Here is a 23,619-nt window from a genome sequence, read left to right as displayed (position 1 = left end):
CTCACAAAAGTGAGTACACCCCTCACATTTTTGTAAATATTTAATTATATCTTTTATGTGACACTGAAGAAATGACACTTTGCTACAATGTAAAGTAGTGAGTGTACAGCTTGTATAAGTGTAAATGTGCTGTCCCCTCAAAATATCTCAACACACAGCCAATAATATCTAAATGCTGGCAACAAACGTGAGTACACCCCTAAGTCAGAATGTCCTAATTGGGCCCAAAGACTCAATGTTTTGTGTGGCGACCATTTTTTTCCAACACTTTCTTAACCCTCTTGGGCATGGAGTTCACCAGAGCTTCACAGGTTGCCACTGGAGTCATCTTCCCCTCCTCCATGACAACATCACGGAGCTGGTGGATGTTAGAGACCTTGTGCTCCTACGCCTTACATTTGAGAATGCCCCACAGATGCTCAATAGGGTTTAGTTCTGGAGACATGCTTGGCCAGCCCATCACCTTTACCCTTAGCTTCTTTAGCAAGGCAGTGGTCGTCTTAGAGGTGTTTTTGGGCTTGTTATCATGTTGGAATATTGCCCTGGGGCCCAGTCTCCGATGGGAGGGGATCATACTCTGCTTTAGTATGTCACAGTACATGATGGCATTCATGGTTCCCTCAATGAACTGTAGCTCCCCAGTTCCGGCAGCCCCAGACCATGAAACTCCCACCACAATGTTATGATATCAATAGATTTTTTAATTGCAATACAAGTTGTATTATTTATGTTATCACATGTAATGCTTGTTCCATCCAATATGTTGGTAGAACTACTCATTAACATTTAAGCGAAATTAGAGGCTGTAAATTCACTAATGTGGAACGGCATTTCAACAATGTTCATGCGGGTAATCTCTCCTTTGTACAGGTACAAGTCATTGAGCAGGGGAAAACGTTAGAAAGAGCGGGAATTGTTTCCACCTATTATGCAGGAGAGAAGTCTTTTGGATATTCAAGCTTCAGACGAGGATACCTGAGGAGTTAAATCATGAGTGTGATGTCACCCATTATTATGAATAATCTAAAGAATGATTCCCTAATTTATAGATCAGATATATATTATTTTGGGAGTGTTTTATTATGTGTTTTTTGTCTTCACGGCTGGAGCGACTATTTTTTTTTGGAAGCCCAGTATTCATGGGCATGTATTGTGTTTGTCTATGAACATGTTGAAGTAGATATATTATATGCTTTTTGATATTTTTGTTACATCATTAAGTTAGAACACATGCTATGCCCACGTCAGTGCTTCTTTTTTTTTTATAACATTTTTGTGTCCTAATTTGTTTTAATTTTAAGACTGAAAATTCAGTCTGTTTGTGTGACCGGTTGGTATGTGTTACACACTAATGGGACAATTCTCTGCTATGTTGCTGAAAAATGACTGAGTGGGTTAAAAGCTACTAATCAATTGTTGATTATGTTCACCTGTTTTCTAGATTATTTAAACAATGTTTGTAGAGGTGTATCTTCAGTTATAATTAAGCGATTTTGAATTGAAACTGCTGCGGCTCATCTGTTGTGTTATGTTTGACTTATATTCAAGAATAAAGAGACATTTCTATCCTTCACTATACTGGAGTGCAGTGCAGTTCTCTTGTTCTCTGGAATTTGCTCAGAACGTGGACTGGACTTGCACCTGGTTGATGAAGGGTGGATTGTTCTCACCTGGAGCGGCGTATACTACTCAATCCCACCACCATGCTTGACTGTAGGCAAGACACACTTTTCTTTGTACTCCTCATCTGGTTGCAGCCACACAAGCTTGACACCATCTGAACCAAATAAGTTTATCTTGGTCTCATCAGACCACAGGACATGGTTCCAGTAATCCATGTCCTTAGTCTGCTTGTCTTCAGCAAACTGTTTGCAGGCTTCCTTCTGGAACGACAGCAATGCAGAGCAATTTGATGCAGTGTGCGGCATATGGTCTGAGCCCTGACAGGCTGACTCCCCCCCCCCCCCCCACCCCTTCAACCTCTGCAGCAGTGCTATTTCCCAAAGACAACCTCTGGATATGATGCTGAGCATGTGCACTCAACTTCTTTGGTCGACCATGGTGAGGCCTGTTCTGAGTGGAACCTGTCCTGTTAAACCACTGTAGGGTCTTGGCCACCATGCTGCAGCTCAGTTTCAGTGTCTTGCCAATTTTCTTATAGCCTATGCCATCTTTATGTAGAGCAACAATTATTTTTTTAGATCCTCAGAGAATTCTTTGCCATGAGGTTCCATGTTGAACTTTTGGTGACCAGTATGAGAGAGTGAGAGCGATAACACCAAATTTAACACACCTGCTCCCCATTCACACATGTGTCCTTGTAACACTAAGGAGTCTCATGACAGCGGGGAGGGAAAATGGCTAATTGGGCAGAATTTGGACATTTTGACTTAGGGGTGTACTCACTTATGTTGCCAGCAGTTTAGACATTAATGGCTGTGTGTTGAGGTATTTTGAGAGGACAGCAAATTTACACTGTTATATATCTGAGCTCCCCCTTTGTTGCAGCCTTAATACAACTTACTATATAAGTCACATAAATTAGTCATGTAAGTTTAACCACAAGTTCAGAAGCATTGGAGGTAGCTGGAAAGTTATAGTGTACATCAGCACAACACAACAGCCATCTTATATTTCTTCTATGAAGCCATGACATCTTAAAGCATAACTAAAGGCAAAACCTTTTGTGCCCAGAAAAGTATTAGAGCAGAAATCTTCCTATAGGGACACTACTTTTGATGACCTGAGGGTACCCAAAGAATTCCCCTAAATGAGTTTTAAAGGCAGAAGGTTTTTTTTTATCTTATTGCATTATATGCATTAGGATAAAAAGCCTTCTGTGTGTAGCAGCCACCCCAGCACCCCTGCATACTTACCTGACCCCCCTCTCTATCCAGCGATGTCCACGAGTCCCTCGGCCGTCCGGGACTCTCCCTCCTGATTGGCTGAGACACAGCAGCGGTGCCATTGGCTCCAGTTGCTGTCGATCAAAACCAGTTAGTCAATTGGGAGACAGAGGGGGCAGGGCTGAACTGCAGCTCGTTGTCTGAATAGACACTCAGAGCTGCAGCTCAGCTCAGGTACCCCCATAGCAAGCTGCTTGCTGTGGGGGCACTCGACAGGAGGGAGGAGCAAAGAGGGACCCGAGAACAGAAGCATCCAGGCTGCCCAGTGCTAAACCAACTGCACAGAGCAGGTTAGTATAATATGTTTGATATTTAATTAAAAAAAAAAAAACACACACACGAGACTTTACAATCGCTTTAATTTGTAGGGATTTCCTCTCACTTCCTGTTTGGTTATGGAACAGGTTTTTTTTTTTCGCCATCTGTGTCCCATTGCGGATATTTCCCTTTACTTCAAAGGGAAATCTCCACAATAGGACACAGATGGCGAAAAAAAAATCTGATGGGGTTATAACCCTCCCTTGCTTTATCCAAAATGAAAAAAAAGTTTTGCCTATAGTTCTACTTTAAACTGTTATTTATAGGCATTACAACCATTGTTATCCTCCTAATTGTTAGTAACATGGCAAGATTATAGTGACATGCATCTAAACAGAAACAATCTGCATACAATATTATTATAACACCAGGGAGCTCATTTATACCTGGGATCTAATATCATTATAATTATTGTAACGCCGTTCTAAATAGGCCGATAGGTTTTACAAACCTGATAAATGCCAAATCCACTGATTTCTACATGATGGATTGAACATTTTCAACAATCACAGGAAACCTGTCATTGCCAAGAACAAGTATACAGATAAGAAGAGCTCATTAACATAGGCAGTATGTAACAGTTTTTAACCGCTTGCCGACCGCCGCAAGTAGATTTACTGCGGCGGTCAGCCCCTGCCAGGCAGAGTGACGTTAATTAACGTCACTAGCCTGGGAGGGTCTGGGGAGCGAGCGAGCTCCCGCGGAGGCGAGCTCCCGCGGAGGCGCGCTCCCGCGGAGGCGCGGTCACGGACCCCCCGGCGCGTGTGACCAGCGGACCCAATGTCCGCCGGCCACTCGGCGATCGTCGGGGGAGAGGGAGAATGTCAGGCAGCTTGTGTAAACAAGCTGCCTGTCGTTCTCCTCGCTGTAAAGACACTGATCACATGGATCTACTATGTAGATCCGTTGATCAGTGTCCTTACAGCTAGAGCCACAGCCAATCACAGTAAGAATCACGCCCCTAGGGACACACACAGCCCCTCCCTCCCAAATAAAGTTAACCCCTTCACTGCCAGTGTATTTTTACAGTAACAGTGCATATGTATAGCACTGATTACTGTAGAAATGTCACTGGTAACCCCAAAAGTATCAAAAATGTCAGTCAAGGGTCCGATCTGTCCGCCGCAATGTCGCAGTACCGCAAAAAAAAATCGCAGATCGCCACCATTACACGTTAAAAAAAAAACAACAAAAATGACAAAAATCTTTCCCTTTGTTAGTAAACGCGATAACTTTTGCGCAAACCATTTAAAATACGCTTTTTGCGATTTTTTTTACCAAACATAGGTAGGATAAAACAAATTGGCCAAAAATGTTAAAAAATTTTGATTTTTACATTTTTTTTTGGGGAATTTCATATAAAAAAATGTGAAAAATATTGCTATTTTTGCAAAATTGTCGCTCTTTTTTTGTTTATAGCGCGTGATCAAAAAATCGCACAGGTGATCAAATAACACCAAAAGAAAGCTCTGTTTGTGGGAAAAAAAGGATGTCAAATTCGTTTAGGTACAGCGTCGCACGACCGCGCAATTGTCCGTTAAAGTCACGCAGTGCCGAATCGCAAAATACCCCCTGGTCTTTTAGCAGGAAAATCCTCCGGGGCTTAAGTGGTTAATATTTCCATTAAAGTACAACCAAAAGCAAAACCTTTTTTAGTTTTGGATAGAGTGAAGAAGAAAAATATGAACCCCTGTCAAGTTTGTGATTGCTGTCTGTGCCACTGTTAGAAGATTCAACCACTCCATTTGCCATGTTTACCATTATCATCAAAAATGAAAGTAAAAGAAAATCCCGGGATTCGGGCATCCTGGCACATATTTATACACATGGTGGTATTTTCCTTTTCGAAAGACATTTTTTTCATCCTCTCTTCGTTATTTGACAACTCCATTTCACCCGAAGAGGTGAAATGGAAGAGGAACTAATGTTGCCTCCTCTTCTTCATCATGACTGCCGCAAAGCAGACAATAGCCTAAGGCTCCATGTACACGGGACGCCGTAAATGGCCGTTTAGGAGCAGTTGGGCGTTTTTTTCAGAAGCCCCTGAACGCAGCTCCATGTTATCTTATCTGTCCATGTACACATGGTCGTTTACAGTCATTTGCAGGCAGTTGCGTTCAGGGACTTTTTTTAGAACGCCATTATTTGCGTTCGAACGTGTGTTTCCCGGCGTTTCAAACGCAGAAACGCGGCCGAACGGCCAGGGTTGTGGGGATGAGGCCCTTGTCCTCATCAACATGGGGGCAAGGTGCTTTGAGGTGGGGGGTGCAGAGCTCCCCCTGCCCCAAAGCACCAACACCCCCCCCATGTTGAGGGCATGTGGTCTGGTGTGGTCCAGGGGGGGTGGAGCCGCTCGCTCGTCCCCTCCCCTTTCCTGGCCTGCATGCTCGGATAAGGGTTTGGTATGGATTTTGGGGGGGACCCCACGCCGTTTTTTCCGGGGTGGGGCTACCCTCAAATTCCATACCGGACCCGAAGGGCCTGGTTTGGAGCCTGGGGGGGACGCAGTTTTTTTCCCATTTTTGGCGTGGAGTTCCCCCTCAAGATTCTCACAGTGCAAGTCGCGCCGCAAGTCGGATCCGACTTGTGGTGCGACTTCCATTCAAATCAATAGGCTCCCATAGGGAACCATTGATTTTGAATGGAGGCAGAAAAAACGCTGCTAAAAGCAACGTGGCCAAACGTGCAATAACGCAAATGGAAAAAGCTACTGAAAGCACGTTTAACAGCTGCTTTTTCCTGGCGTCAGAAATAGCTTTGCAGGACGTTTTGTAAGATTCTGGTACCTTTGGTACCCTTATTGCCCATTTTCCTTTTCATATTGCATCCCACCTTTTTAGTTAGGTGGAACGCATATACCTTTAAGCCGGATGACATCATCGCTGAGCGCCGCTCTGAGCGGCTATTTCAAACGCCGGCTTTCTCTCTCACATTGTTCGTTCAATGTTACCGCATGCTCACAAGCCTTGTCTTATGCTGCCGGAGCCTCCAGCTATTCTCTTTACCTGGAACAGACCGGAACCTCGCTACTGATCCCGTATCTCGCTACCGGATCACTCCCTCACTACCGGACCCCTCTACTTACTAACCTTACTAGTGATAAGTACCCCACAGGGGATTCCTCCATAACTAACTTACACTATCTACCTCTGCACATTAAGGACTGTTACTATCTATGCATACTAATTCTATCATCTGCACTGTTACATAGATTGCTAGCTCTTGAGTCTACTACCATCTATCCTTGCACTGGGTTAGTCTATCCTGTATATGTCATCTGCTGTCCTCACCACCTGTTACCATACATGATTACTAACCTATCTGCATTCTACCTATTACCATCTACTACTCTCCTGAACATTACTATCAAGTGCTTATCATTGCTGTCACTGCTCACACCTGTGCCTTCAGCACATCACCTCCATACTGTCATATACATCCCATCACTCCAGGAACATCTTATTGAGTGTGTGTATATCTGTATGCTGAAGCAGACAGGCCCACAGTGATGAGTCTGGAGAGTTGGATCTGGTATTTCAACACATCTCTACATGACTACTGAGTGGAGATTCTGCAGCTGCAAATCCAGCTTACTATAAAAACGCAGGAGCGTTACAGATTGAACGAACCCAAAAAATGGATTCAGCAGAATTACCCACTCAAGTGACACAATTAACACAACAAATAAATGCATTAATACTTGCTCTTACTGAAGTAAAAGATGAAAATCAGACTCTGAGACAGCAGGTAACCCGTCTTTCACAGCTTACTGCTGCTCAGCCCCCTGAACCTAAAATAAACCCTCCTCTAGTGTTTACAGGTGATCGTAAAAAATTTAGTGAATTCAAAAACGCATGTCAATTGCTTTTTGTGCTAAAACCTCGTACTTACCCTACTGATCAAATTAAAGTTTGTACCGTTATTTCATACTTAACGGGTGATCCACGGGCCTGGGCAGACTCTCTCTTTGAGAAAGATGATCATCTTCTCAACTCCTATCCTTTATTCCTAGCGGAACTCGCTAGCTTATATGAAGACCCCAATAGGCAGAGTACTGCTGATATCCAATTGAGGGCTTTAAAACAAGGAAGGAGACCTGTTGAAGACTTTGTAGCAGAGTTCAAAAGATGGACCCTTGATTCAGGGTGGAATGATACATCTCTGCGAACTCAGTTCAGGCTCGGGTTGTCAGAAGCCGTTAAAGACGAGCTCGCCCGAGCTGATTTACCTGGCACTTTGGATGCCTTAATACAACTCAGTATCAACATTGACAGGCGACTGCGAGAAAGAAAGGCTGAGAAAATGGGAATGCCATTGTCTAGTCCTTCTCGGATTTCGGCCGTTGACCCTACTCCGATGGAGGTAGGAACCATACGCCCACCTTTATCAACTACTGAACGAGCCAGGAGAAGATCCAGAAACCTCTGCATGTACTGCGCATCCCCGGATCATTTGATAAGCGTCTGTCCCCTTGTCCGCAAAAAAGAGGGTGAGTGTTCACATGTCTTGCTAGGGGGATTAACGACTTCCTTTCCTAATCCCTATCTCTTTGTTCATTTAACATTACAGTGGGACCAGACTAGGATTACCACCAAGGCTATGATCGACACAGGATCTTGTGGGAACTATATCGATACATGTTTTGTTACTTTAAATAAAATACCTATTATTTCAAAACCTAAACCTGTCTCTGTTAGTTTCTTTAACGGTATTCCGTTATCTTCTGGTCCAATCACCAATCAGACACAAGCACTCCTTGTCACTGCTAACGAGTCTCATATGGAGACCACCACTTTTGATGTACTATCTTCACCCCATTTTCCCATTATTTTGGGACTTCCCTGGTTACACACATATCAACCAACCATAGATTGGAAAACACGGACTCTAACTTTCCCTTCTCACTATTGCGAGATTACGTGTAACCTCCCATCTTATGGAAAGATCCTGTCTGTGGTGTCAGATGAGATTGCACCACTATGCTATCAGGATCTGTCCGAAGTTTTCCTTGAGAAAAATGCTCAAGTGTTGCCTCCCCATAGGGATTATGATTGCACTATCGATCTACTCCCTAACAGCAAATTGCCTTTCGGTCATGTTTATCCTCTTTCACAGGATGAACTCTCTCATCTCAAGGAATACTTGGATGAGAATTTGACAAAAGGGTTCATCAGACCCTCTACTTCTTCCACAGCTGCAGGACTTTTCTTTGTCTGCAATAAGGATTCAAGTCTTAGGCCTATTATCGATTATAGGCAATTAAATACCATTACGATAAAGGATCGCTATCCTTTACCGCTCATCCCTGAACTCATTGAACAAGTGCGTGGGGCTACCTACTTCTCTAAGTTGGACCTAAAAGGGGCATACAACCTAATCCGAATCCGTGACGGAGATGAGTGGAAGACAGCATTCAGAACCAGATACGGATTATTCGAATATCTTGTGATGCCATTTGGGTTGTGTAATGCTCCCGCAGCTTTTCAACGGTTCATAAACGACATCTTTAGAGACTTACTTGATGTCTGTGTTGTGGTATATCTGGACGATATACTTATCTATTCTCGATCTTTGTCTGAACATATAAAACATGTAAGACTTGTGTTATCCAGATTACTCGCACACAATCTATACGTGAAATTAAAAAAATGCCTATTTCATAAAGAAGAAATATTATTCCTAGGATACATCATATCCAAAACCGGAATCAAGATGGATATGAGCAAGATATCCTGTATTCTGGATTGGCCTATACCAACAACTCGTAAGGCATTACAGCGATTCCTTGGATTTTCAAACTTCTATAGGAAGTTCATCAAGAACTTCTCTGCTATTGTGAGACCTCTCACACAACTTACAAGTATAAAGAAACCATTGAAATGGTCAGAAGAAGCAAATGGAGCTTTCCGCTTGTTAAAATCAAGCTTTACTTCTGCTCCCATACTAAGCCATCCAGACCCATCCCTCCAATATATTCTGGAGGTAGATGCGTCAAACATGGCAGTAGGAGCAGTTCTCTCCCAACGACCAACAAATACTTCACCACTCCACCCAGTTGCTTTCTTCTCTAAATCACTAAGCAGCCCAGAGGTGAATTACCCAGTGGGTGAAAAGGAGTTGCTTGCTATAAAACTGGCACTGGAGAATTGGCGACATCTACTTGAAGGTACCCGATTACCAATACTCATATATACAGATCATAAAAACCTTCAATACCTCCAGACTAACAAAACTCTTTCCCACCGGCAGGTACGATGGTCATTATTCTTCCTAAGATTCAACTTCCTAGTGACCTACACGCCTGCAGACAAAAATAAAAAAGCGGATGTGCTATCACGATTAACCGAAGATAACTGCGCCGAAATCCCTTCTATTCCTATAATACCCTATGAACGTATTATTGGTGTTGTTCGTTCCCTGAAGGAAGAGATTTTGCACAGTATAGGATTGGATTCACCTCCACCACAACTAAGTACTGATGCAGAAGGCTTCCTCTATTACAATGACAAACTCTACATACCCCCTACTATGCGCACCAAGATCTTGGAATTATCACATAATGTGCCTATGGCAGGACATATGGGTATGACGAAAACCCTTAATTTGCTTACCAGGCAGTTTTGGTGGCCTGATATGAAGACGTCTGTACAAAAATTTGTTTCTTCATGTGACATCTGTGCAAGGTCCAAAATTGACACTACAAAACCATCTGGTCTACTCTGCAGTCTACCAATACCCCAGGTTCCATGGGAAGTTGTGTCCTTAGACTTTATAGTAGAACTACCACCTTCCAAAGAATTTAATACCATTCTAGTGTCAGTGGACCATCTGACAAAGATGGCACATTTCATTGCTATTCGCAGACTACCTTCATCTAAACAAACAGCGGAACTACTAATGAAACATGTGTTCAAGTTACATGGAATTCCAAAGACTCTTTTATCCGACCGTGGTTCACAGTTTATCTCCAAGTTTTGGCAAGCTCTATGTCAAATACTACGGATTGAGCGAAAGCTCACTTCTCCTTACCACCCTCAGACCAACGGACAGACTGAAAGAGTCAATCAGTGTATAGAACAATATCTGCGTTGCTACACATCATTCCTACAGGATGATTGGGTGGACCTCCTCCCTCTGGCGGAATTTGCTTATAACAACGCAACCCACAATACTACTAAGCAAAGTCCGTTCTACTTGAACTATGGGTTTCATCCCACACTTCTTCCACCACGCATCCTACCATCAAGTAACCCAGTAGCCTCGGATTATCTTACCCAAATAAAAGACTCTCTGGGTTTACTTAATGCCACCATCTCACACGCTCATAGTCAACAAAAAAGGTACTACGACCTTCGTAGAAGACCTTCTCCGCAATATGCTATTGGGGACCTCGTTTGGCTATCGACAAAAAATTTAAGGTTAAAGATCTCTAGCAAAAAGCTTGGACCTTTATTTCTGGGACCTTTCCCAATTAAGAAACTCATTGGAAAAGCTGCAGTGCAACTCACCTTACCGGCAGATCTCAGAATACATCCCATCTTTCATGTGTCGCTACTGAAACCACATGTTCCTAACCAAGGAATAAGGCCTACCATCTTGCCTCCACCTCCAGTACAAGTTGAAGGCGGAGAAGAATATGAGATTAAGGAGATTTTGGATTCTCGTATCCACAGAGGAAGACTCCAATATCTCATAAGATGGAAGAACTATGGACCCCAAGACGACACCTGGTTGGATACTTCTGATGTTCACACACCTAGGCTTATACGAAGGTTTCACTCTAAATACCCGGAGAAACCAGTGCTATAGGCCTTCCGGAGCCGGCCTTAAGGGGGGGGTACTGTAAGATTCTGGTACCTTTGGTACCCTTATTGCCCATTTTCCTTTTCATATTGTGTCCCACCTTTTTAGTTAGGTGGAACGCATATACCTTTAAGCCGGATGACATCATCGCTGAGCGCCGCTCTGAGCAGCTATTTCAATCGCCGGCTTTCTCTCTCACATTGTTCGTTCAATGTTACCGCATGCTCACAAGCCTTGTCTTATGCTGCCGGAGCCTCCAGCTATTCTCTTTACCTGGAACAGACCGGAACCTCGCTACTGATCCCGTATCTCGCTACCGGATCACTCCCTCACTATCGGACCCCTCTACTTACTAACCTTACTAGTGATAAGTACCCCACAGGGGATTCCTCCATAACTAACTTACACTATCTACCTCTGCACATTAAGGACTGTTACTATCTATGCATACTAATTCTATCATCTGCACTGTTACATAGATTGCTAGCTCTTGAGTCTACTACCATCTATCCTTGCACTGGGTTAGTCTATCCTGTATATGTCATCTGCTGTCCTCACCACCTGTTACCATACATGATTACTAACCTATCTGCATTCTACCTATTACCATCTACTACTCTCCTGAACATTACTATCAAGTGCTTATCATTGCTGTCACTGCTCACACCTGTGCCTTCAGCACATCACCTCCATACTGTCATATACATCCCATCACTCCAGGAACATCTTATTGAGTGTGTGTATATCTGTATGCTGAAGCAGACAGGCCCACAGTGATGAGTCTGGAGAGTTGGATCTGGTATTTCAACACATCTCTACATGACTACTGAGTGGAGATTCTGCAGCTGCAAATCAAGCTTACTATAAAAACGCAGGAGCGTTACACGTTTTTCTAATGTCCCGTGTACATGGAGCCTAAGCCTGGAAGACCAAAATCTGGCAGCCTTGGGTTGATACATTTTTGTCCCTTGATTTCGATGCTTCCCTTTTGGAGCCTTAGCAGACCTGTTAACCTCGTCAGTTGATTGTGCTCTTGGGACTGTGGCCTGTTTAATCATGGAACCATCCCTTGCCCCTTATGCTTTCCCTCCTGTCTTCTCCCATTACTTCTCTAACTTTTTCTTTTGTTTACCAAAACATTGCTGTATAATTCACCAACTATGCTTGGTCCTAGTTCTCCCTTGGGCAATGACTGTGGTGGGCCATCCAGTTGTCAGTTCTTTATCTTCTTACACATACCTCTATTCTAGCTATTAGGTTGCTAAATGCCATCATTTGATTGACCATATTTGTTTTTAAGTCAATAGACCTTTTGTGTTGGGTTGTTATTTGTTTCAACATGTTAATAGCACTTGATATTGTACCTCGCCCTGCATGGAAGAATTCTTTATTTATGATTAGGGATGCAGCGAATATTCGGCGGCCGAACATTATTCGGCCGAAAATAGAGAAAATGGCACTTTCGGTGTTCGGCCGAATAAATCAAAAGGCCGAATAATTTTGAGCCGAACAATGTCTCACCTTCCTCATTGCGGCTCCCGGTCCTCTATTATGATCTATGTAAAAAATGTCCTCTGCAGTAAGTAACCCTCTGATAATGTATGCAATGATCCTCTGTAGCTTCCGCCCTGACCGCTCACCTTCCTCATTGCGGCTCGCGGCTCCCTTCTCACACGCCGCCGGTGTCCTGTCCGGCCGCGAGTAGGGGGTGTGACGTCACGCGCGCGTCCCGCCCCCTGCTCCTGACTGGCGGGTCCTTCACACTAGGTCCACGCCCCGCCCCCCTGTTCGCAGCTTTTGGCTCTGGCTGCAGTTGAGTTATGTGATGTGGAGCTGAGCACATTTGGGGGAGAAGAATACGGTAGCTGGCAGCTGCACAAGCATTAGTGTGCAGACTGCCATATGTTGTTGCCACTTGCCATGCTAATTATATTAGAGTGCTCTATAAAGTGCCCCTTGACATAAAATGTGGCCATCAGCGTGCCCCTTATTTTATGCTAAGGGACATGCTGATGAGCATATTTTATGTTAAGGGGCACTCTGATGGGCATATTTCATTTTAAGGGGCACGCTAATGGGCATATTTTATGTTAAGAGCAATGCTGATTTAAATGTTTTGTTTTGCCCATCAGAGTGCCCCCTAACATAAAATGTGCCCATCAGCGTGCCCCCTAACATAAAATGTGCCCATCAGCGTGCCCCCTGACATAAAATGTGCCCATCAGAGTGCCCCCTAACATAAAATGTGCCCATCAGCGTGCCCCTTATTTTATGCTAAGGGACATGCTGATGAGCATATTTTATGTTAAGGGGCACTCTGATGGGCATATTTTATGTTAAGGGGCACGCTAATGGGCATATTTTATGTTAAAAAATTTGAAACACCGCGTTCGGTATTCGGCCTTCGGCCTTCGGCCAAGCATTTCATTATTATTCGGCTTCGGCCAAGAATTTCATTTCGGTGCATCCCTATTTATGATAGCTGTTATTTTACATGTGATAACATTTGAGTTAATTGAGCAAATAAAATATTTGAATAGGAAAGTAAAAAAAATCCCACATTTTGTTAGGTCCTAGAACAGTAATAGAGGGGAAATTTCCAATGGGATTACTATTTCTGGTGACCCTGGTGACAATCAGGGATTCTATCTCTCTGGAAAGATTTGATCTTACTTTCTGTTTTGGCAATTAACCAGGAAGTGAGGGGAAATCTCCCCATGGGATTTAGATAGCGAAAAAAACTTGATGGGGCGGGTTATAACACTCCCTTACTATATCCAAAATGAAAAAAGTTGTCCCTTTACTTCTACTGTAGGCTGCCTGTGAGGGGAATTGCAGGGCAGCACGCAAAAAGGCCCAAAAGTTTGTCCTGGTTACAAAATACAGCAAACTGCACACAGGTGTACCTGGTTTCATTGAGTTATAATGCTCACCTGAATGTTCATGTGTATTAAAAAACAACATTCACATGAAGCCACTAGCGTTAGACATGTGCAGAACAAAAAAATATGCTTAGTTAGGGATAGATTAGTTATGTTACTAATTTAGTTTCATTGATTTTGGAATTCATTTAGTTTCGTTTTGTTTAATTTTGTTTCATTTAATAATTTTCTTATTTCCATATGTGAAGCTATATGTAAAGAATAGCTGGTTGTTAAAGTGTTACTAAACCCAGGACCCTGCATTCACTATATATGGTTTCCCACAGTAAACAGAACATGGACATGCAATTATATTAGTAAATATAAACTGCTAAATACCTTTTCTCATCAGCATTATATAGAAGACATGTGACTTCTATCAGTTACTAGTAAAGCTTGTAGGAGGAGTTTTCATACTGCACTGACCTGTACTATCAGGATCCAGAACCCCTGACCCTCTGTCTGAACAGTGCTGATTGGCCCTGTGCTGATCACATGCACTCTCCCAAATAAAAAAAAAACCTCTCTAGCAATACACACCAAATAGAGCATGTGCAGCCTGACTCCAAAGGCTCTGTACTATCAGAAGATGTTTTGGAGTTAGTGAAGGATAGGATCTGTGCATACAAGATCAAACAGCCTTTTTACACAATGCAGATGATTACCCCTTAGGTTCCACAGTGAGTATAACAAGCATGCTTTACTGCAGTTACAGACTGATTTTACAGTTGTGGGTTTAGTAACACCTTAAAGCGGTAGTAAACTCTGACAAAAAAAAAAAACCCTGCAAGACAAAGGCATAATGAGCTAGTATGCATCCCCCCGGACCTTCAGAGCGCATGCGCCGCACTCGTCAGCGGCTGCATGCAGTGGTAATATCTCCTAAACCGTGCAGGTTTAGGAGATATTAATTGTACCTACAGGTAAGCCTTATTATAGGCTTACCTGTAGTTAAAAGTCAAAAAAAGCGGTATACTACCGCTTTAAGGGGGAGGCCAGGAAGTCGGCCGGCGCATTCTTAACAACTGATGTAAACAAAAGAAAAAATTCTGAAAAAAACAGCATGGGATTTTAAGGGGAACTCCCACACCAAAATTTTAAAAAGACTGCGTGGGGTCCTCCCATAATCCATACCAAACCCTTATCCGAGCATGCAGCCCAGCAGGCCAGGAAATGAGGGGGGGGGGGAGGAGAACAAGGTGCTTTAGGGCTGGGGGATGCACTCCTAGACCCGAAAAAAAAAAAAAAACTCTCCGGTCTCGTTGAAGGCTCCAGCTGTCTGCCTGCTTTGCCGTCTGACAACTAACTAAGTTAGCTATTTAAGAACTGGCAGATGGCGGAGCAGGCAGACAGTGGGAGCCTTCACCGAGACCAGAGGGGTTTTTTTTTTCGGGTCCAGCGGTGTGGTCAGCGTCCTGATTGACAATGGGTCTACACCGGGGGATATTTGTTTTCATTTTTGATTTTTTAATAAAGGACTTGTCAAAACTTGTGTTGTGTCTTTACTCATTTTTTACACTTTTTTGGTGAACAAGTATGTACCCCATATTTATTCACTTGGGGGTGAGATCTGGGGGCCCCCTTATTAACCACTTGCCTACTGGGAACTTTTTTCCCCTTCCTACCCAGGCCAATTCTTAAGCTTCCAGCGCTGTATTACTTTGAATGACAATTGTGCGTTCATGCAACACTGATTGGCTCTTTACCTCAATCTGTGATCAACAGTGTCCTCCGGACACTGTGATTACAGAGCACGAAGTCCGTGTCTCGCAGGGGGCGTACAATGGGCGCAATCACTGGAGGCCATCAGATGAGAGCCTACCAGAAATAGCCGTCTGAACAGGAGTGGTCTGTTAGGAAATGCAAACTGGCATTTGCGCATGTGCAAAGCACCTTCGGGGTTACTCTATGGCTAATGCGCATTCGCCAATGCGCATGCGCGTTCGCAACGTGCATGACCCCACGCAAGTTATGCGTGCACGCGTGTGCACACCTTCACCCGGATGTTTTGGCGCCAAAGAAGGCCTATTTAAAAGGCAGCTGGTGCACTTGCACTTTGCTGTCTTGTCTTCAGCTCCTCTGTGTTCCTGAACCTGTGTCCTGTTGATTCCTGCCTGATTCCTGTTGACCTTTGGCTCGTCCCTGACTTCGTCTGTTTGCTGCCTGTCCTGACCCCGGCTTGTTTGACTACTCTCTTGGATCCTCCTTGTCTGCTCATCTGCCTTCGGACCCTGACCGGTTCTCCCCCTGGTGGGGCGACCCTGGGGACCGCGACCTGGTATTCACCCGTAGCCCAAATCTATCCTAACCATCAGAGGCTCTGGTGAAGACCGGTGGATACTTAGACTCCGCACCCCAGGCTATGCCTATCCCATCCAAGCTCCGCCCACAAGTATTCGGTAGGCCTTCCTCTGCACGGCAGGCTTCCACCAGCATTATAACATGGTCATTCAACTATAGCGTGGCTGGCAAGTGGTTAAAGGGGGCTTCAAGATTTCTGTAAGCCCCCGCCCTGGCCGGTGGTTGCGGGGAAGAGGCCCTTGTCTGTATCAACATGCCGACAAGGTGCTTTTTTGCCTCAAAGCACCCCTCATGTTGCGGGCATGTGGCCTGGTATGGTTCGGGGGGGGGGGGTTGTCCCACCCCTTTTACTGGCCTGCATTCTCAGATAAGGGTCTGGTATGAATTCTTATGGGTTGGGTTCCTCTAAAAATCCATACCAGACCTGAAGGTCCTGGGTGGATTTTTTTCAGGATTTTTTAGTGCTGGCATTCTTTTGTTTACATTTCAGCTGTCAGTGGGGAAGCCTGCTGACAGATGATGAGTCATCAGTTGTTAAAGTGTTTGTTACCCTAACAAAAAAAATCCTGTTTCCTTATAGCAATTTAAACAGCACAGTGCTTGTGCTATCCTAACCTGCCCCTCTGGAAACTGTAAAAAAACCTAGCTGATCCTGTCACTTCCTGTGTCCCCCTCTCTGTGCTGACCACAATAATAAAGGCTGCTGAGCCCTGACTACTGTGGTCTGCCTGCATGCCTCCGTCATCTGCTGTTTCTCCTCTCTACTCTACCCGCCCCTCCCCTCTTTGCCTGTCAGCTCGGGAGTCTGTGTCTCTGTCTCTGCCCCCCCTGCCGCTGTTAATAAAAAAGTTAAATCTCGCTGCCAGCCCCTCTCTTTGAGCTCCATCCTGCACTGTATAAGGGTTTGTAAGAAACTAAGCCTCTAAATACCTTTTTGCGAAGTAGCTTCAGGCTGGTCACATGCCTCACGGCCGCTGTAATTCTACAATCCAGGGCTACAGCAGGAGGGGCCAAGTGGCAAGCTCTGTGGTCACATGACTCCCAGTTGACGTCAGAAGGAGAGCTCGGCTCCTCCTGTTGTAGCCCTGGGTAGTAGTAGCTGAGCAGCGGGGAGTCATTGGACCGGCCTGAGGATACTTCACAAAAAGGTATTTAGAGGCTTTGTTTCCTACAAACACTTATACAGTGCAGGATGGGAGCTTGAAAGAGAGGGGCTGGCAGCAAGGCATAATTTAGGGTTAGAAACCCTTTAAGGCAGCTGCCTTCCTGGCCCGTTCCATAACAGCACGCTATTCTTCACACAGAATTCAAAATCCGAATTCAAATTATTCCGAAAATTTGGAATTGTTAGAAAACGAAAATATGAAACAATATAAACTGAAATTCAACAAAATTCATTACTATTTCATTCGGATACCTCCGAATTTCCAAATAACCATAAATTTGTCCCAATTTATATTCGGACCGAAACAAATTGCTCATGTCTAAGCAGAGTTGGCAGTATAATGCTCCAGACTTTTTTTTAGACAAGCTTAGATACTCTGGAGCTGTCAACACTACACTGTCCCTTTAAATGTTTAAAAAATATTACAGACAAAATGAACGAGAGGACCAATGCGCTACCTGAGGGGTAGGACTCAAGGAAGGCTGATGGATAAAGTGGTAAGATAATAAGGCCGATAGATAAATAATAAATATTAAAGGTAGAATAGAATAGAATAGAATATAAAAGAGAAAAAGCAGCCAACTATATTCGGTGTCCCCACCGTGCAATATGTGATAAAATAGAATAAATAAAAACTGGCGCTAATTCATAAGAAATAATAATATATCCAAAAGGTGTGATGTTGAGCAAATCCAAATAAATAAATAAAATATTCAGAGCAAACAAAAGTGCTTCAGAAACAATAAATATGCAGCTGAATAATGAAAAAGTCAAATTCCAATATGGTGAGTAATGCTCACATCAGTGAATGTAAAGCTGAATAAAAATGTCCGAAATCAATAAAGTAGATGTGAGAAGTCAATATAAGTGAAGTGACATCACAAAATGCAGATATCAATCCTCATAAAACAATTCAATAAAAGTGACTTCTAAAGCAAATGTGAATCTTCAGTGATATAGTAAATAAACATAAAACGTGACTCCTGAAATCCAAAAAATGTGTGCAGTGGCCGCTCACCTTACTACACACTCAAATGAGCGTGTTAGAGGATATCCTCCGATCAAAATACTCCAATACTTCCACAGATGTAACCCTTTAACTTAGGGCTAGGTGATCAATCTTCAACGAATGGTCCTTGGTCTCCTGGTAATGCTGGTCCTCGAATCTTACCAATAGATATGGATACGATCTCATAGGGATAAAATGAAGACCATCATGGTGCAGTATATCCAAAAAAATTTATCTTTAATATGTGGTAAAACACTTACAAAGAAAGAGGAGAACAAGCGCTGACCGCTAAAGCGGTAAAAATACAACTTCCGGTTTACGTCCGCCGACCGGAAGTGACGTCACTCGGCTCCTCCCGACACGTTGCGTCACACACACACACGTGACTTTCTCAAGGGATCAAGAATACAAAATCCGAATTCAAATTATTCCGAAAATTTGGAATTGTTAGAAAGCGAATATATGAAACAATATAAACTGAAATTCAACAAAATTCATTACTATTTCATTCGGATACCTCCGAATTTCCAAATAACCATAAATTTGTCCCAATTTATATTCGGACCGAAACAAATTGCTCATGTCTAAGCAGAGTTGGCAGTATAATGCTCCAGACTTTTTTTTAGACAAGCTTAGATACTCTGGAGCTGTCAACACTACACTGTCCCTTTAAATGTTTAAAAAATATTACAGACAAAATGAACGAGAGGACCAATGCGCTACCTGAGGGGTAGGACTCAAGGAAGGCTGATGGATAAAGTGGTAAGATAATAAGGCCGATAGATAAATAATAAATATTAAAGGTAGAATAGAATAGAATAGAATATAAAAGAGAAAAAGCAGCCAACTATATTCGGTGTCCCCACCGTGCAATATGTGATAAAATAGAATAAATAAAAACTGGCGCTAATTCATAAGAAATAATAATATATCCAAAAGGTGTGATGTTGAGCAAATCCAAATAAATAAATAAAATATTCAGAGCAAACAAAAGTGCTTCAGAAACAATAAATATGCAGCTGAATAATGAAAAAGTCAAATTCCAATATGGTGAGTAATGCTCACATCAGTGAATGTAAAGCTGAATAAAAATGTCCGAAATCAATAAAGTAGATGTGAGAAGTCAATATAAGTGAAGTGACATCACAAAATGCAGATATCAATCCTCATAAAACAATTCAATAAAAGTGACTTCTAAAGCAAATGTGAATCTTCAGTGATATAGTAAATAAACATAAAACGTGACTCCTGAAATCCAAAAAATGTGTGCAGTGGCCGCTCACCTTACTACACACTCAAATGAGCGTGTTAGAGGATATCCTCCGATCAAAATACTCCAATACTTCCACAGATGTAACCCTTTAACTTAGGGCTAGGTGATCAATCTTCAACGAATGGTCCTTGGTCTCCTGGTAATGCTGGTCCTCGAATCTTACCAATAGATATGGATACGATCTCATAGGGATAAAATGAAGACCATCATGGTGCAGTATATCCAAAAAAATTTATCTTTAATATGTGGTAAAACACTTACAAAGAAAGAGGAGAACAAGCGCTGACCGCTAAAGCGGTAAAAATACAACTTCCGGTTTACGTCCGCCGACCGGAAGTGACGTCACTCGGCTCCTCCCGACACGTTGCGTCACACACACACACGTGACTTTCTCAAGGGATCAAGAATACAAAATCCGAATTCAAATTATTCCGAAAATTTGGAATTGTTAGAAAGCGAATATATGAAACAATATAAACTGAAATTCAACAAAATTCATTACTATTTCATTCGGATACATTCGAATTTCCAAATAACCATAAATTTGTCCCAATTTATATTCGGACCCAAACGAATTGCTTATGTCTAAGCAGAGTTGGCAGTATAATGCTCCAGACTTTTTTTTAGACAAGCTTAGATACTCTGGAGCTGTCAACACTACACTGTCCCTTTAAATGTTTAAAAAATATTGCCACCTACAGACCTGAAAACCTTTAGGGTCCCATAGGATGAGGCTGAATCTGCCGCAGCTGACAGAATGTGATGGAAAGCACTTCCTGCCCAATCAGCCAAATTGTGTGGGAGGAGCTAAGTCTAAAGTTTGCTATTCACTGATTGAAATTTGGCCAGTTCAGCAGGGACCTGCCAAATTTTGATTGCGTGTGTGTGTGTGGCTGGCTAAAGGAGGCAAGAGGAATGGGTTAGGTTTTAAACTGTTGCCCAAATTTTTGCCCCATCTTTGGCTATTACAGTTCAGCAGAAGTAGATCTAACGATCTTGGGACTGTTTGAAAACTTTTGTTGATTAGTGGGCTGCAGCTAACCAGATGCAACCGCTGATCAGTGTCTTAAGCTGGATACACACTATACAACTTTTGTTGTTAGATTTCCTTTAGATTTACCTTCAACTATGTAGTGCAAGGGCCTGCCTGACTGCATACAAATTGAAAGTGTTTAGGTTTGACTTCATATTACAGTAAACCCCCCTCCATTGCGGGGGTTACGTTCTGAACCCAGCCGTGAAAATCCGCAAAATAGAAAACCCTATTAAAATACACTGTAGGCATGTTTTTTTTACTGTCACTGTACGTGTAAAAGCATTTTGAGGTCTCTAAACACACTTTTAAAACAATAGAAACTCATTTAAACACATAAAAGATACTGAGAGACATAGCAAGAGCTATGGAAAACACAAAAATATTTAATTTTTAATGATTTATATAGTAAAATAACATTACAGAAAAAAATCGCAATATACCGGGACCGCAAAAACTGAACCGCGATGGAGCGGGGGTTTACTGTATATGGTTTTGGTAAATCTAAAGGAAAACAATCTAAAGAGAATTGTATAGTTTGTATCCAGCTTTAGAGTCCCACTGTCAGAATACATATAGTTACATAGTTACATAGTAGTTAAGGTTGAATAAAGACAGACAACAGTCCATTCAGTTCAACCTGTGTAGATGTGTGTGGAGGTATTCATTTCCTATAACCCTGAATGTTGTGATCTTTGAGATGCACGTCCAAGAGTCTTTAAAAAGTAGCTATATTCCCCGCAGTTGCCACCAGTTGTGGAAGAAAGTTCCACAATCTTATTGCCCTTACAGTGAAAAACCTCTTATGTAGCTTAAGGTTAAACTGCCTCTCCTCTAATCTCATTGTGTGGCAACATATCCTCTTACACTCCTTGAGACTAAATAGATTTTTCCTATGCTGAGATCAGCATTGAGGTATTTGTAAATCGCTATCATGTCCCCTCTCAGGCGTCTCTTCTCCAGGAGAATAAATTAGGCGCTTGCAAACGATCCTCATAATTAAGGCCCTCCAATCCTCTAATTAGTTTAGTTGCCCTTTTTTGGACACTCTCCAGTTCCAGCACATCCTTTCTGAGGATTGGCGACCAGAACTGGACAGAGTACTCCAGATGTGGCCGAACCAGAGTTTTATAAAGTGGCAGGATTATAGTTTTATCTCTGGAATATATCCCCTTCCTTATGCATGCTAATATTCTGCCGGCTTTGGCACCTGCTATTGCTTAGTCTATCTTGACATTGCATGCTATACAAATTATACATTGCATGCTAATGCTTAGTCTATCCTCCACTAAGACTTCCAGATCTTTCTCCATTCTTGATACCCCCAGAGGTTCCCCCCCCCTAAAGCGTATTTTGCGTTTATGTTTTTAGCCCCCAAGTGCAATACGTTACATTTGGTCTGGTGCACTAAACAAGATATAAATCGCTTATGCCTTATATCTAAAATGAAAAAAAAAAACACAAATACAACAATCTGTATAACAATCGTGAATCCCACAAGTTATCCAAACTGTGAAAATGTTATATACCCTAACCAGGGTGTGACCTTCATAAATATTTTAATGTCCAAATGTGATGTCCAACACACTTTTCATAGTGTTTGGACTAAAACTCTTGACAGGGAAATAACTGATGGGAATCCAAGTAGTGAATGTGAATCCAATAGTGAATGTGCAAACGAAAAAAATGCCAGATATTATGTTATGAATCCCACCACCTCCAGGATTAGCTCCTTACCAACAGGTTAGGATATTAAGGCAGTAAACTCCCTGTGCTGTGGAAGTGATCCCACACTTCTTTACACCTTGTGGAAGAGACAAACAAACCAGCCCCTAATCAGATGGATGTTATAATGAAGCATGTATCTGTCCATTTAAAAGACCTTCACTCCAACAGCAGCAGTGGATATACACTTGGGTTTCTCACTGGTGATCTCATATGGCTTTTGAGCTCCTCTTAAATCGTCCTCCACGGGTTCTCTCATACATGTAGTAAACAAAATAGGCAGCCAATGGTGCATTACTGATATGTGGAGGTGCGCTAATAAAAAAGTGATCAAATACATAAACTATATAGTGACACACAAATTAATCATAGATTGCTAAAAAGCAAAAAAAAAATATATATATATTATATGCACATATGAGAAAATTGTTGCAAAAACAACGTATTTTCATTTAAACCAGAGTGATAAAGAAATAAAGTGCTGAGTGAGGTGAAAAAAGTCCAAAGTGAAAAGCCTCTTGGAATGAGAAATCTTCAGGTAAGTCCATAGGATTTCAGACTGCAATCAGGGTAAAGGTAATTCACTTATTTAACCCCTCGAGTGCTGCATGCAGATCCCCTGTGTGCACACAATAAGGTAGCTGCTTACCAGATACAGAGTATCAATGGGCTCATAGAAACATAGCTTCGATAGCCAAACTGTGGGATGTTCATCAATACAGCAAGTATCCCTTCGAATTAAGGACTAAAACGCCACTCCTGCACCACGCCGGGATCCGGCAGTAGCTTCCAGCGTCAGCCACAGACTCTCCGCAATAGCACCAGGAAAACCAGATGGAATGCAAATAGGAAACAGAGCAGCCAATAGTGCATTACCTTTAAAACATTTATTTAAAACATAAACGGTTGCACTTACATTTGGATGATAAAAACTTCGCTAGACAGACAGATTGTTGTATGGATTGCTTGGCCGCCTGCAGTGCGGACCGAGCAGCGTGACGATACAGCCCTCCACCCGACGTGTGACACGTTTCCCCAAAAAAATGGTGTCCACTGGGATTGGAGTAAATGGTGCATTACCCCAGCAAACTTTTATAAAAAAAAAAGGAAGTGCACTTACATGATCACACTGAGAATGAGCTTGTATTACTCAGATGTCTGCGGC

Source organism: Pelophylax lessonae (genome assembly GCF_965119305.1).
Source record: "Pelophylax lessonae genome assembly, chromosome: 8".
In the NCBI taxonomy this organism is placed as follows: domain Eukaryota; kingdom Metazoa; phylum Chordata; class Amphibia; order Anura; family Ranidae; genus Pelophylax; species Pelophylax lessonae.
This window is presented reverse-complemented; position numbering follows the sequence as displayed.